Here is a 16,917-nt window from a genome sequence, read left to right as displayed (position 1 = left end):
TTTAAGGCAATTTCTTTTTTTCCCTTGAGGAAGAATGGGTGCTAAAACTTATCAAGTTTAAACTACTCTGACACAAATAAGTGGTTACCACTCACGGAATCTGTTTGCAAACTCTGATTCATGCCACACAGAGAAAAAGGCACATGGGTGAGGGGATGGGGATTTTCTGAACAGTTCTCACATAAAAACAACACTGTTCCTTGTCTTATTTCAGTAAGGTTTTAATGTGGAAAAAATAGGCTTGACCAACATAATAATGTTAAATAAGCATCACAATAAGTAACTGAGGGAATTAGGATAATCATTTACCATGGGCTAAATCTCCTTCCTTGAAGGTAGTTTAGGTTATTCTGAAGTGCCGTCTGAAATACATTAAGTGCCGTCTGAAATACATTATTTCCCACAGTCCTTTCCATTCTTAATTATCTTTTAAAAATTAATCTAAAGTTAATTTTAATTAATTTTTAATTTCATTAATTTCAACATTTAACCTTCAAATTAAAAAAAAACAAAACTAAGATTTGCAAGGAGAAAAAATAACAATAATTATTAATCACTGGTAGGATTTTATTACAGTTTGGATCAATTTTGAATGCTTTAAATATTCTGCTTGAATAATGTTAACAGTAAAACACATATTGTGATTACTTAATAACTTGAACACATTTACTACTTAGGTTCTCCTAAAATGTCTTTACTACAGGAAAACAGAAAAGAAAAACTTTAAAAGGCTTGCTAGACTACTGAAATTCTATGTAAACTGAAATATAATAATTTTTAAAACCAAATCTTTTTTAACCTTGCTTAAAATAATCTCTCCCAAAGAGCAAAATTTGATTACAGCTTATTACCTCCTAGTTTCAAGAAACCTGGCTGTTCATTTGGCAAGTTTAGAAGAAGTATAGCTATTATAATAAGCCCCAAATAGGTAGGGATGCAACCCATGCATCCAAACTGTCACAGGAGGTGAAAGGGCTCTAAGCTGGGAGAGAGGAGGCAGAAGACTTCTTCCCTTTTGTTCTGCAGCAACCACATGACTCAAGCTAGTTACTTTGCCTCTCTAGGAATTTCTCATTTCCTCATCTGTAAAAGAGACCTTGGGCTAAGTGATGTCTAGGTTCTTTCCAGATCAAAACTTTTTAAAGCCCTAATTCTAAACATTCTCTCCATACATGTACAAAACTGAAAAAATCATATTTTTATAATCTATGAAAGCTGCAAATGAAATAACTGCATTTTAGCAGGTTTTTTCTATTAAAATTTTGAAAAGGGAAAGTAGGTATAATATGATCATTTTAGCATAATTATTTCACTTTTTAACATTAGCATCATCTTTTACTACAAATTAGCTTTGTTAAACTGTACCTTTTTTCTAGTCCCATGACTAGAAAGAAATTTGTCTTTCTTAACTATTTTTAATTTTATTGAGAAATAATCGACAAATATAATTATATATATTTAAAGTGTACAATGTGATTATTTGATATACATATACATTGTACAATGATTATGAAAATCAAGTTAATTAACACATCCATACCCCACATAGGTAACATAGATAACGTGTGTGTGATGAGAATGCTTAAGATCTATTCTCAGTAAATTTCAAGTATAGCATACCATACTAATTATAGTCAACATGCTGAACATTAGATCCACAGAACTTACTTTTCTTACATCTGAAAATTTGTACCCTTTGACTTATATCACCCCATTCCCCAGCTCCCAAACCCCTGGCAACCACCATTCTGTTCTCAGTCTCTATGAAATCAGATTTTTTTTCCCATTCTGATTCCACATATAAGTGATACCATACAGTATTTGTCTTTTTCTGGCTAATTTCACTTAGCATAATGCCCTCCAGATTTATCCATGTTGTTGGGAATGGCAAGATTTTCTTCATTTTTATGGGTGAATAAATTTCCATTGTGTGTATATCTGTGTGTGTGTGTGTGTGTGTGTGTGTGTGTGTGTGTGTAAATTTTCCCTATCCATCCATTGAAGGATATTTAGGCTATTTCCTTATCTTGGCTATTGTAAAAATTGCTGCAATGGACATGGGCTTGCAGGTTATCTCTTTGAGATATTGATTTCAATTCCTTTGGATATATACTCAGGAGTGGCCTTGCTTGATCATATGTTAGTTCAATTTTTAAATTTTTTGAGGAGCTGCCTTACTGTTTTCCTTAATGGCCGTATCATTTTACATTTCCACAAACAATTTATAAACCTTCCCTTTTTACATGGTGTCACCAGCATTTGTCATCTCTTGTCTTTTGGATGACAGCCATCCTAACAGGTATGAGATGAGATCTCATTGTGTTTTGGTTTTTTTTTTAATAAATTTTTATTTATTTATTTTTGGTTGTGTTGGGTCTTTGTTGCTGTGCACGGGCTTTCTCTAGTTGCGGCGCATTTCCCTAATGATCAGTGATATTGAGTACCTTTTCATATACCTGTTGGCATTTTCATGTCTTCTTTGGAAAAATGTCTATTTAAGCGCTTTGCCCATTTTTCAATTGGATTATTTGCTTTTTTGCTTTTGAGTTGTATGAGTTATTTATATGCTTCAGAAATACTTCAGATATACTTATTAGATATATGATTTGTGAATGTTTTCTCCCATTCTGTGGGTTATCTTTTTAATTTGTTGATTGTTTCCTTTTCTGTGCAGAAGCTCTTTAGTTTAAGTAGTCTGATTTATTTATTTTAGCTTTTGTTGCTTGTGCTTTTGGTGTCTTATCTAAGAAATCATTGCCAAGACCAATTTTTTGGTTCCATGTTCAATTTTTTCCCTATTTTTTCATGATTTCAAATTTTATATTTAAGTCCTTAATCCATTTTGAGTTAATTTTCGTGAGTGGTGTAAGATAGGGGTTCAGTTTCATTCTTTTGCATGTGGATATTCAGTTTTCCCAGCACCATTCATTGAAGAAGCTGTCCTTTCCCCACTGTGTGTACTTGGCGCCCTTGTTAAAAATTAATTGACCATATATGCAGGGGATTATGTCTGGGCCCTCTATTCTGTTTCACTGGTCTATGTGCCTGTTTTTATGTCAGCACATATTGCTTTGATTACTATAGCTTTGGAACATAGCTTGAAATTAGGTAGCATGATGTCTTCAGCTTTGTTCTTATTTCTCAAGATTGCTTTTGCTATTTGGGGCCTTTTGTGGTTCCATACAAATTTTAGGATAGTTTTTAAAACAATTTTGTGAAAAATGCAATTGGAATTTTGATTGGGATTGCACTGAATCTGTAGATCGCTTTAGGTAGTATGGACATTTTCAGAGTATTAATTCTTCCAGTCCAAGAACATAGCATATCTTTCTATTTGTTTGTGTTTTCTTCAATCTCTCATCAATGTCTTACAGTTTTCAGTATACAGGTCTTAAATCTTCTTGGTTGCACTTATTCCTAAGAATTATTTTAGATGCTATTGTAAATGGGATTGCTTTCTTAATTTCTCTTTCAGATAGTTTGTTACAAGTGTATAAAAACACAAATGGTTTTTGTATGTTGATTTTATATCTTACAACTTTACTGTATTTTTTATTTATTAGTTCTAACAGTTCTTTTGTGGAGTCTTTAGGGTTTTCTAGATATGATATCATATCATCTGTAAATAATGGCAATTTTACTTTTTTTCATTCCAGTTTGGAAGCCTTTTATCTCTTTATTTTGCCTGATTTCTCTCTCTAGCTAGGGCTTCTAGTACTATGTTGAGTGAGAGTTGTCAGAGTAGGCACCCTTGTCTTGTTCCTGATCTTAGAGGAAAAGCTTTCCACCTTTCACTGTTAACTGTGATATTAGCTGTGGGTCTTTCATATATGCCATTTATTATATTGAAGCATTTTCCTTTTATACCCAGGTTTAGAGGTTTTTTATTATGACAAGATATTGTGTTTTGTAAAATGTTCTTCTGCATCTATTGAGATAATCCAATGATTTTTATCTTTAATTCTATTAATATGGTATATCAAATTTATTGATTTGCATATGTAGAATGATCCTGCATCCCAGGGGTAAGTTCCATTCAATCATGGTGAGTGAGTCTTTTAATGTGGTGTTGAATTCAGTTTGCTAATGTTTGGTTGAGAATTTTTTAATCAATATTCATCAGAGATATTGGTCTACAATTTTCTAATGGTATCCTTATCTGGCTTTGATATCAGGGTAATGTTGTCCTCCTAAAATGAGTTCCTGTTCAGTTTTTCGGAAGAGTTTGAGAAATATTGGCATTCATTCTTCTTTAAATATTTGGTGGAATTCACCAGTAAAACCATCTAGTCCTGGACCTTTTAGTGGTGAGAGATTTTTGATTCCTGATTCTCCTTACTCATTATTATTATTCAGTTCAGACTGTGTATTTCTTCATGATTCAGTCTTGATAGGTTGTGTGTTTCTAGGAATGTATCCATTTCTTCTAGGTTATCCAGTTTGTTGGCATATAATTGTCCATAGTAGAGCTGGGCTTAGAGCAGTGGCAGGGCTTCCCGGCCATGACAGGTCAGAGCCCTGATCTGAGATGGGGGTGAGGCATAGAGCAGTGGCAGCTCAGGTCCCCTTCCTGTATGTGGTAAGGTGCTGTGGTGTTCAGATACTGGATAGCAGCACACAGCAGGGACTGGGACTCCTGAGGGCCGGTCCCACCCCAGCAGCAGCTCCAGCCACAAAGAGTAGCTGCGGTGGGTGGACTCTAGGCAGCTCTGTCAGTGGCATCAGCATTGGTGAAGACTGTGGGAGACCCCTGTAGCAAAGGCTGCAAAAGTCCACAGTTGTGAGTCTTGCTGGGGTTCTCCTGCTCCCCTTTCCCCATGAGGTGAAATTCCTCTGAGGGTATCCTTCCTGGCTCCAAGCTTCTCTGGACTGGAGGATGGGGTGACACAGGTAATAGGCTTCCTGTGTTTTTCTATGATGCTCTCCTTGGTTTTAAAGCTACAAGGTGTTTTTTTTGCTTCTGTTTTATTATAGTCCAGAGCTTTCCCTGAGCTGTTTTCTCTAGTTTTGTAGTTGTTTATTTATTGCTTTTGGGGGTTTTTCTTGGGGAGATGAGTATTGGGATTTCCTAGCCCTCCATCTTGCTGACATCACCTCCCAATTCTTTATTTTCATGTATGTTTCAAAAAAAAAATGTCTGAAACTGGATTTTTACAAGGCTTTTCTGAGATGAAAGGTTTGTTTTTTGGAAGCTTAAAAATAAAAATCTTTCTATCATGTCATATCTGCATTAACTGCATTGTAAAGTTAATTAAGCAATAGCTGGGCATTTCATAGGGATTAATGACTAACAAGGAGGAGTGGATGGCTCAAGGTACAGCCAAGGACCATTAACATCCACTGGCCATTAATTCCAAGAAAATGCCCAGCATCAAAGTCATTATTGCTATTGTAAACTGAAAACGGAAAAGACATATAGGTATATGGATTTTTTTAAGGGTGATGCAATTTTAATTGATATGTACAAGGTATTAATGGAGAACTTAATTTTTATACATTATCCAATCACATTGCTGCTCTCATCTCTCATGGTTCCATTTGGGTTATAATTAAGCAGTAACAATTGTAGACCTGGGTATTTCCTGGGGATTAATGAATGGCTGGGTGGAGTTAATTGCCTGAAATATAGTTTCAGGCCATTAACCTCAGTTGGTCACTAATCTCTAGGAATTTATTTTAACTGAGGTCATTTTTTTTTGTGGTAAGAAGAAAAATGCATTCAATTATTTTAGTATTAATTCTATTCATTTTTGTTTTCTTGAAATATATCCAATAATAGTTGGGATCTGTGGAGTCTTGCTGTATGTGCATTTCAAAGTTACCTCTTTTTGAATGTAAACACTCAGTGGGTGGAGAACATCCCTGTGATACTTAGAATACAGCGTCTTTCAAGAGCTTGTTGATTCTTTTCCTTATTGAAATAATCTTTCTTACCCGGTTAAACCTGGACAAAACTGCCTTTGTTATCAATCAGTCATCTATGAATAATATTTTATCTAATACATATTTATTAATTCTATTGGCCATTGTTCTTTGTAATGTATATATTCTTAATAAAAATTTTCCTTGTGTTTCTCTTAATGGTGTATCATGTTCTAACAATAATACCAATTCCTTTGATTTGTTAATGTGTTACTAATTTCTGCTTTACCTGAAAATTCAAAAATTAAATGGGTTTATTTAGACTGAAGAGGATAATTGATTAACAAAATACTAAGATTACCACTTAAAATCTAATTTTGTACTGAGGATAATACGTAAAGAAACTAAAAACCATAGACTTACAAAAAAAGTTTTAATTTAATGAATATCAACACAAAATTTGGTAGTATCATGACAATTATATTGATTAGATTTTCTTGAATTCTAATAGTAATTCTTGACTGACTTCAAGTAACATAAATTTTAAAAATGCTAGTATTAAAATTGCTATAAAATTTGAATTATGTATCTGGAAAGTACTTGCTAAGTACCCTAAATATGAATGATATTGAGGCTATTTTTTAGTGAAGTGAAATAATTGATATATATGTAAATTTATTAGGACTGTGTACACAATATTAACAAAATTTACCATGTCATAATAATTAATATTTTTGGAAGTCCTGGATATATATGTATTTTTTTTCATGGTAAAGACTGCTTTATTGGTGGCAGTTAGTTAGTACAAGTCAATAAATATTGATCCCCAAAGGAGAACCAAGTTAGCTATCAGACTGCTGGTCCACAGAGAGCTGAATGGAGTTGAACCAACTGATTGCTGGGAGGATAAACTGAAGTCAACCCTGCTTCTTGGGGAATGAAGCCACAGCCAGCTGATATATGGCATATGCTGTTCCACCAACTGTAAGAATCATGGTGGCTCTGTACAGGAGGGCATCAGCTATCCCACTCTTTAGATGCACTGGAATTCCATTATCCTCCTGAAACAGCTTTTGTTTCTCTGGAACTTTATTTTCAAACTGCCTGCATGAAGCAGTACTTATGGTCCTCTGGGCAATCTGATGAAGAGCCAGCAGACTCCGCGACATCTTGGCTCCGTTACTGCCCACCAACCGGATATATTTTTAATAAAAATACTTGACAAATGGACATTATCTCCAAATAATGTAGTACTTTTATACTTGTCTATTTCTCTGCATTAAATGTTAATAATAAAATTTGAATATGTATCATAAGATGCTTTCATTAGTGAAAGGCACTGTGGAAAATAGAGTGTGTGTGTGTGTGTGTGTGTGTGTGTGTGTGTGTGTATCCATTAGATGGACTCTTATATAAACAGCTTTCCATAAGAAAGTAAAGCCATTTTATGTATAAACTGTAGTTCCTTTGTTGTTGACTTATTTAAGTAATTACTTTGGTTCTTTATTTTTACAAGTGTAGGTAGACCTAGATTTCAAAAAACATTAACCAAATAATCAGAATACTTTTAACACCATGTATCTGTTAAAAACATTTAACATTGAAATTAAAATTGAAAACATTCTAGCAGACTTCTTAACACTAAAAAAAAATCAATAATTGTCATTGGAACTAGCTTTTTTGTGCTATTATAATAAATGACTACTCGATGGAATAAAAGTAGCCCTATCTGCTTTATACTATAATAATAGTATGTTTCCTTATATTTACTCTGTGTTGTACAATCTATAGAGTGTTTCTGTATACATTAACTCCTTCATGCTAAAGGAACAATTATTCTGTTTTAGTAAATGGCTGATGCAAACCAGAGAAATTAAATGACTTATTTAAAGTTCTAAAAGTAGTAAGTAGAGAGGTAAACCTGAAGCATAGATTTTCTTTCTGTAGACCTGACACCTTTACCTTATATCCGAGTTTCACAGGTGGAACAACATAATAGAGCTGATCATGTGGTCATTGTAAATGTATGTTAATTACATTAGGATACATTATTTCATTTCGCTCACAGTTTAGCATTTTTGCACATAAAGAATAGCCATACTATTTTCAGTTACATTTAAATCAACACCCACTTATAAAATCAGTTCTAAAATTAAAATTAGCAGTTAATTTTCTTTCTTTCTGGCAGAGCAGTTGATACTAGCGTGTATGTATTTAAATTTCTTATGGAGTTTAAAAATATTATTTTAAAATTTAATTTAGTGACTACATTACCATTAGTGTTATAACATATTTTCAAAAATTCAGATAGTATTATCTTTCTGTTGTCATCAAAGACTGTTATTTTTCAGTCTGTCTCTTTGAAAATCCATTGTTTAAAATTCAAAATATTGATCTAGTTTAGCTATCCACATTTCAGTGAAGATATATATAATCTTGTTTAGGTGCATTGCTTTCAACCTCCTAACCAATTTCTTATTTTTCCTTATATTATTTTTTCAGAGCTTCATATTTGTTTTCATAAGATTTACATTTGCTTTGCTCCTCGCTACTGAATCTCCAATATGTCTATTTTGTCTCTGCTTATAAGAGCATGCCAAAATTGGTATTTTTTTAAAAAGTAGCACTTCAAGAATTTGCTTGAAAATGTCTGTGTATGCAACAAAGAATATTTGTTCTTATGACAGGGAGAATATTCAGGAATGCTGTGGAATGGAGACCAGGGTCAGGAAATTTATACAATCCAGATTTCATGTGTTCTTTGGAATGTCAATAGTTTTGAATGTTCATATTGCTAGGGTGACAAAAGAAATAAAACATTGCATCTAAGTTGGTAAATTAGAAGATATCATAGAAACTGAAGGATGAGTTTTCCAAAAATAATAGATCCTATATAATAGGAATAAAAATAACTTTCTAAGCTATAGTTTCAAAAGAAGAAAATTCTAGATGGTGAATCCATGAAAGGCAGTAATTTACTTCTCCCTATATTCTTTAGAGAAATGTAAAAGTTCCAATGAAATTATGTATTATCTACCAAGATAGTCCTATTCCAAGCATAATGTTTTTCCAAGTTCACCCCATTTAAAGAAGTAAATTCCATCTTTAACCCCTGTGAAAAAAATTCCTCTTTTTGGTGGCAAAGAGAAAAATACAAATTAAGCAGCATATTATTATACCTGTAAGAAGAAGAACCTATGATGGGGATCCTGAGTTATAAAGGCCCTTAACTTTGTGCTGTCCCAACTTTGATTCTGTGAAGTTAATGTTAATAAAATAAAATGAATCTAGAAATCAGAATTAATTCTTATTATTCCTTTTTTTAAAAAACTTTATACATAATAGATTTTCTGTTCATATACAACAGGCTCTAGATATGTTTGGAAATAAACTGATTTTCAAACCTTACATATTTTAGGGCTAAACCAGTACAGACATTTGCATCTTTTCTTTTGCTCATGATCATTCAGTCCTTTTGATTTAATTATAGAGCCAGTCTCAAGTAGAGGCTAGAATGCCCTGCAACACCACGCTTTAAAGCTTGACTATCTTACTTTTAAAAGGGAGGAAGATAGCTGTGCAGAAAAGAAAGGGGGGATCCCAGTAAAACAGGTTTAGACCAACCTTAGGACGAAAAGAAATTGAATACATTCTAAAAGAAAAATAATATTCACTTTCAAGGGTACCACAGATTTCCAACATTTAAAAAAAAACCTATAGTTGAGAGACATCTGGTTTAATGGAGGACTTAAAATCAATTACTGAAGACTACAAAAGTTGCTTGTCGACTGTTAACATAAAGGACTATTTGTAGGCCAAAGTTAATTATTCAAGAAAAGGTTTACATGGAAATCCTGAATACTGTTGAACTTCACTCTATTTTCAGGGTACTTTTTATGATTTACAGCCCTATCAAATATGCAATCAAATTTGCTTATAGAAAATGTCTTTCATACGCTATACAGATTGTATAGGATACATTATTATTATTTTTTAATTTTGAATTTGCATTGAAACTGCCTTCCAAAACTGTCAGTAAATAGAGAACACTCTAGTGAAAAGTAATACTTTTACTAATAAGAGACAGAGATGTAAAACTTCAGATGTAATTTTCTGGGTAAAATAGGAGGCAGAAAGAGCTAAATAATGGGGTCATGAGAATATCAAAGTGAACTATAAAAGGAATGAAAGCAGAGGGAAGGAGAAGCAGTAGAGATGCTATTAAATAGTTATTTGTTTGTTGTTATATATTTGATAGTTCACTGTATGCCAGACACTGTGCTAGGAGCTGGGGATATAACAGTGAATGAAATATAGATTTGATCTATTATGACAAAATACAGTATCTTTTAGTAGACTAATAGATATATGCATGTGAAATAGAGATGGGTTGAAGAAAATGATTAGTTCTGTCCCTCAGTTGGGGGACAGGTAAGGGAAGCCTTCACAAAGATACTTTTGTGAAATATTTGAGTTAGAAGATTTAATTAGCCAAAATCATTCCAGGTAGTTGTAAAAGATGGGACTAGACTCAATATAATGGGTTTGGAGAATTACAAGTAGTTCAGTATTCTTAGAACATAATGTTCATAGAAACATACTGGAAGAAAAATGAGGGAAGTGATAAAGGAAGGATAAGGATGGTAGGCCAGAAGACTTTTGTGACCATACAAAGAAGCATGACCATTTATACAATGACAGGACTTGGTTTTAAGTTGCACAGAGGAAGTTGTACATTGTAGAAGAATTTTCTTAAAGGTCTGTTTATGATTAGCTAACCTTGGAAAGATAAATTTTTAGAATGTATACAGCAGATAAGAACTATGGAGATTTATTACTCTATGTAATATTATGTTATTCCTCTATTCTGAACGAGTCCTAACTATAATGATAGTTGAGGTTTAGATAATAATTATGTTTTTATTTAACTGTATAGAAAGAGTTAATTTTTATTGTCTATCATGATATGGCAAGATAAATATTTTGATTTCGATATTGGTAAGTCTTCCCTGTGGGATAAAGTTGATAAGCCAAAGAAAGGTAAACATCTTCTATCTCACATCCGATTTAATAGACTTGAGGAAAAGTATTCAATACTCTGTTAAGCTTACTTTATGGCTGAGAGTTTAGGGGAGGGGGCTGTATGGGAGCATTATAAGGAGTCTGAATCTTGGTCAGTGAGGTTGTTTTGGTGAGTATCCAGCTTATTTAGTCATGTTGAAAGTGACCTCCCACAGAAAGAGAAGTCATGTTGGGTTGTTAATACGACATACATAACTAGTTGCATTTACCCTCAGGAAAATACCTTTAATCATGAGTGTCACATCTACTTATGGGACATAAAGGGGAAAGATCATTGCTGTCTATTCTATTTATTCTGTCCATTACACCTAATAATGATTCCTTTAAACTTCCTAATGCCTTTTTGTTCCCTTTTGCTGTAGAGAACTTAATTTGGTGGAACCATATGTGGCGTGAATTGACATTTATCAATTTTCTAGCATAAAAACTCAATTTTTCTTTGGGGAGCATCTGAAGAAAGATAGATGGCAAGATTTGGCCATCCATTGTGAAAGTCAAAGTGAATTTATTTCCTCTCTCTGTCCTTGACCTATGCATGACCAGTCAGATACTACTGACACAAATGGAAGGCTCCATAGAACGTTTTCAAGGTATTTGCAATGAATTTAAGGGTTCAGACATGAGGTAATGAATGTATGTTCACAAGTTAGTGTCCAGTCGCCACTATGACCATGGGGGAATTATAAGCAGAGTATCTCTGTGGTAGGAATTTATCTGGGCTATACCTTCTTTGGTTCTTATTGGAGCTTGGTTCTCCAAAATTATTGTTGATTCAGTGAGTTATCTGGTAAAATTCCAATAAACTTTTGTCTGCCCAAGTTAACTAGAGTCAGCTTCTGTCCTTTTTTAACTGGATTCTGATTATGCAGTTTGCTAGGATGATTTGAAATATAATGTCTATAAATTATTTCTGTAAACCATAAACTGTTCTGAGCATGAGTGAAGAAGTGACCAGACAAAATTTGTGATTTAGAAAATCACTTGGACAACAATATGGATGATAGACTGTAGGTGTCAAAGCTGGAAAGATGACTGTAATTAAAAGGCTTGGGCTTCCCTGGTGGCGCAGTGGTTGAGAGTCTGCCTGCCGATGCAGGGGACACGGGTTCGTGCCCCGGTCGGGAAGATCCCACATGCCGCGGAGCGGCTGGGCCCGGGAGCCATGGCCGCTGTGCCTGCGCATCCGGAGCCTGTGCTGCGCAACGGGAGAGGCCACAACAGTGAGAGGCCCGTGTACCCCCCCAAAAAAAAACAACAAAAAAACCACAAAAAAAAACCAAACAAAAAAAAGGCTTATTGCTATGTTTCAAGTGGGAGAGAATGAGGATCTGAACTCATAAGTGGTGTGAGAATTGGGAATTCACAGCCTTTAGGGATTATTTCAGTGGTAAGGAGTGAGGAAGTAGAAAGACACACTCCAGGTGTCCTCCTTAGAGGACACCCTTTAACATATGGGCAAAAGAAGAGATCCCAGTGAGGAGACTGAGTAAAAAGTAAAAACAAGTAGAAGGAAAAGCAAGGCAAAGTGGTATCTTAGAACCCAAGAGAGGAGAGAGTTTCATGAAAAAGAAAATTTCAAAGTGTCGAATAACACAGAGAAGTTGAGAAGAATTACAATTAGAAATTAACCATAGGGTTTGGCAGATTGGAGGTTATCAGTGAACTGAGAGCAGTGCAGGTGAAATGGTAGGGTTGGAGCCACATTTCAGAAGATTAATGTGGAGGTAAGCAACTTGACAAGTGCAGATTTTGTGCTGTTACTTTTCTGATAAGCTTGACCAAGAGGGTAAAAAGAGAGTAATTTGAAAAATAAAGAAGCCATCATTTAGAGACACAAAGTACAGAAAACCCAAGGAAGCTACAAAGTAAGTTGGAGCAAACTCATGATTTGAGACAAATTATTTTTCTGAATCATACATAGTTTTCTCATTAGTGAAACTGGAATAACAGTAACTACATAACGTGGGATCTGTGAAGATAGAGATAATGTAAGGCTAAGCTCAGGTCTTGACATTTTAGACTGTACTTTCTTGATGTCCCTCTTCTATGCTATCATGGTAATTGACATTTGCTATTTCTCTAGTTCCTTCTCTAAACTCTAATCTCTTTGATGGCCTGTAATATGGATTATATCACAGTTGCATTCCCAGCTCATGGAATATGTCTCCTACATATAGATTCTCAATATACCTTTGTTGAATAAAGTAAATAAATAAATAAATGCCTAAGCCAGTGGATATTATGCCTAAGCCAGTAAATATTAGTTCCTTCTTCTCTAAAGTGTTTCATCTGTTTACAGACCGACCCCATTTAAAACATTAGTTTTTATTTGTCTCACTTCCCCATTTTAAGTTTTCTTCCTGTAGAAGATAAGTTTGCCAAAGTCAATGATACATTCTGATAAGGATTGTAAAGTGTTTTTCCATGAGATAAAACATGGAAATTATTTTTCATTTATTATAACCTTAAGGGAAATAGGAATGGAAGAAGATATTTACTATATAGAAATATGACAATATATAATTAGGACATGCTTTATGTTACTGAATTATAGCCTTAAACAGAATGTTTAATGCTGTTATACTTTTGCTTTCCTCTCCTCAATCAAAGCAAACCAAATATTTCTGTCAGAACACTGTCTTTATCATTGTAGAATCAAAAAAATATAAGACATATCAAGAGATCATGTGTCTTAAATCCCTCACTTTTCTTTTCTCATTAGCCTACTACAGTAAATCAAGTTCTACATGGTGGCGGTGGGGATTGCAAATTCAGTACCTGAAATGTGGGACAAAACATGTCATCCAGATTTTGACACTTCAAAGTTGTCATTATGATGTTCTTATTGATTGTTCATATTCTCTTGAAAACAAAATAAAACATTACAAAATGATTCTTATTGAAAACCCATAGACCCTCTTGTTTGAAGAATATTGATTTATAACATCTTGGGTAACCTGTGTAATATCCATGGCAATCATGACTATTTTAGTTTTAATAAAAATCTTACACCAAATTTATCTCCGTTTTTTTTCCTGTAGATGTTTGATGTTTATTGTTATCACTTATTCTTCCCTCATTTTTCCATGTTATGCACCCCTAGTTACTTTAATGTTCTTAAGGACTCATTTTCACCCTCTGTTTGCTCCTCCATTATTTTATTTGCATTATTTTTCTATTATCTTCTGCTTTCCCACCATCCCCATTATGTTTCCAGATTACTAAACTGTGCATTTTTAAGGGCCAGTCTTGCTTGAGTAGTATGATTACTGGCCTGTTGTTGCACATCATGTAATTTTAAAATAAAATGTATTTTAGCTTTTTATAACATTTATTTTTTAATAGTACCAAGATATTTCTGACATATTCATGTTGGAGTACTTCACATCCCTGTGTTTTCTTTACTGATTTCTATTCCCATCCAGTTTCTCTATTCTCTTTCTGGGTAGTTCATTTTTATAATTCATTCAATAGGTATTCAATTGTTTCTTGTGTGTTAAGCACAAAGGAGACATTAGCCTTGATATAAATCTATGCCTTCAAAGAGTTTATAATTCTGGTTGGGAATGCAGACAAGTAAAACAAATAACTTTAGGTAGGTGTAATTTATCCTACCTAAGACATGGTGCTACAGAGCAGGCAGAGACTAATTTTACTTCTGCAAGGACTGGAGATGGAAGCTCTCAGACAGGGCTTCACAGAGTAGGTGATATTGGAACTGATAGAATTGAAGAAAGAGCTATACAAAATAGAAGATTTTTTCTGGAATGACTGATGCTACCAAAATGCTCTCTATCTCATGTCTCTCCTACTTTCTGGCTCATCTTCATTCTCTCTGGCTTCTCCATTAATGAAATCACAACCTTATAGCATCCCTATTTACTCCAGGAGAAAAATATAGGAGAATGACTTCCAATGGCACACTTTGGTGATATGTTCATGTTTGGGATAGTCACTGTGACCAGACAGTGGGGACACTGTGGTTACTTGGTCCAACTTAGTCATGTTTTGGGAGTTGTGGGTGGGAAAAGGCATTCGCTACCATACCATTCCAGGCAACAGGGAAAGCATGTGAAAGAAATGGAAACTGGGAATAATTAAAGTGGAGTTTTAGAGACAACAAATGGCTTAGTGTGAGCAAAATGCACGAGATGTGTAGAATGTGTGAATGGGAGGGAGACAGAGATGAAGTTGGGAAAGGTAAGGTAGCTCTAATCTTGAAGGGCCTTTGAAGCAATGCCAGTGCAATTTTCTTTTGTCCTCTAGGTGGAGACACTGAAGGTTTTTTAATTCGAATAATTATTTTATTATGTTATACTATTTTCGAAACCTCTTTAGTTTTTTTTAAAATGATCTTCCCTAAAAACACAGGAAAAAACAGATGAGAAGCTGAATAAAAATCAAAATAGCAACAAAAAATAAATTCACTATAACACTTAGTAACTTCAAAATATCAATGCTTTTTCAGCGGCATAGCACAGGGCGATCAGCTGGTGCTTTGTGACCACCTAGAGGGGTGGGATAGGGAGGGTGGGAGGGAGGGAGATGCAAGAAGGAAGAGATACAGGGACATATGTATATGTATAACTGATTCACTTTGTTATAAAGCAGAAACTAACACACCATTGTAAAGCAATTATACTCCAATAAAGATGTTTAAAAAATCAGTGCTTTTTGACAATCATATATTTATTTTACAATGAATATTGTATCTTTTATGACTATTACACATATGAACATGTAACTCATACAAAGATGAGAGAAAATACTAGAAACCGGGATCATGCATGGAGAGAATATAATAGTATTCACAAGCAAATGTAGTTTTTGAGTGTAGGACATGCTAAAATTTTAATTCCATTCTACTCTTGTGCCCTTATTTGAGTGAAACTAGTATATTACAGAAGATTTCAAGTGACAGTCCAAAAATCACAACTGAGATTTAGGACACTGAGTTTTGTATTTTAGTTTTTTTAAATTGACGTATAGCACACATGCAGACAAATGCACAAATCGTTACTGTATGGGTTGACACATTACTACTCCAGAAACAACTAAAATGTAGATTCTGTGATTTTGAAATTAATAGCAGAAATAGAAAGAAACTAGAGACTTTTTCAGATTCCAAGAAGAGGAGAGGTCTTCTGTCTAAATTAGGACAGTATCTTTAGACAAAGAGGAGAAGAAACATTTAGTCCCTGAACTATCGATAATTTTCTATGGAGAAATGTGGAGAATTGGCTATTGGGCCTGAAGGCATTTCAGTTAAGAACTTGATTTTCTAGATACAAGTACTTAAATTTATGATGTATTTTTAGGTTTTAAAAAACTTAGTGTCAGAAAACAAAAGTCTAGCCTTAGGAAAACACACTCAGAAGAATCTTTATCAAGAGAAAACAAACTTTCTAGTAAGGGAAATTTGTGAGGTTAATCTGATAGATGTAGATTTACCTCTAAAATGTAATCAAGAGTCCTTACAAATCCTGAATGTTAATTTCTTAATTATCTTTTAAATTTTCTTCCTGTAGAAATGATGAGCACTGAGAACATCATGTCAGTCATCTGTTCCAGTTAATTTCACAGGAAGATGGGGATAGAAACTCAGCAGATGGTACAACCTTTGCTCTGAGAGTAGTGTGGGTTAAGTAGTCACTCTGGGTACCTGTCTTTTTGTTTTAAACTCACAGAGAGCAGTGAGATGATTGGTCCCTGGCCACTCACCCTGTCCTATTTCTCCCATTGTAAGGCAGAATGGTATGGTGGCATGAATATTAGGCTAGGGAATTGTAGATATTCATTCTAGTACCTGTCTGATTCTAACCATCTGATCTTATTCAAGTCTTCAAGTTCTCAAAAAACATCAAGGAAGTTGAGTTAAATGTCTTACTCCCTCTAGCTACAGACATATTGCTGAACTGCTTCTAAGGTTTATTTGCCTTGTGCGATTCCCCAAAACGTTATATATCTTTTGGA

General features: G+C 34.2%; 1 protein-coding gene and 1 pseudogene across 7 annotated transcripts in view; one reads left to right on the top strand and one right to left on the bottom strand.

Moving 5' to 3' along the window:
* ERBB4 (erb-b2 receptor tyrosine kinase 4) overlaps nucleotides 1-16,917 on the top strand; it is a 1,132,189-nt gene that overhangs the window by 38,002 nt on the left and 1,077,270 nt on the right. The window lies entirely within an intron of this gene.
* LOC131750824 (cytochrome c oxidase subunit 7A2, mitochondrial pseudogene) lies at nucleotides 6,729-7,045 on the bottom strand (annotated as a pseudogene).

This window comes from Kogia breviceps, chromosome 2 (assembly GCF_026419965.1).
Source record: "Kogia breviceps isolate mKogBre1 chromosome 2, mKogBre1 haplotype 1, whole genome shotgun sequence".
Lineage (NCBI taxonomy): Eukaryota > Metazoa > Chordata > Mammalia > Artiodactyla > Physeteridae > Kogia > Kogia breviceps.
This window is presented reverse-complemented; position numbering and strand designations above follow the sequence as displayed.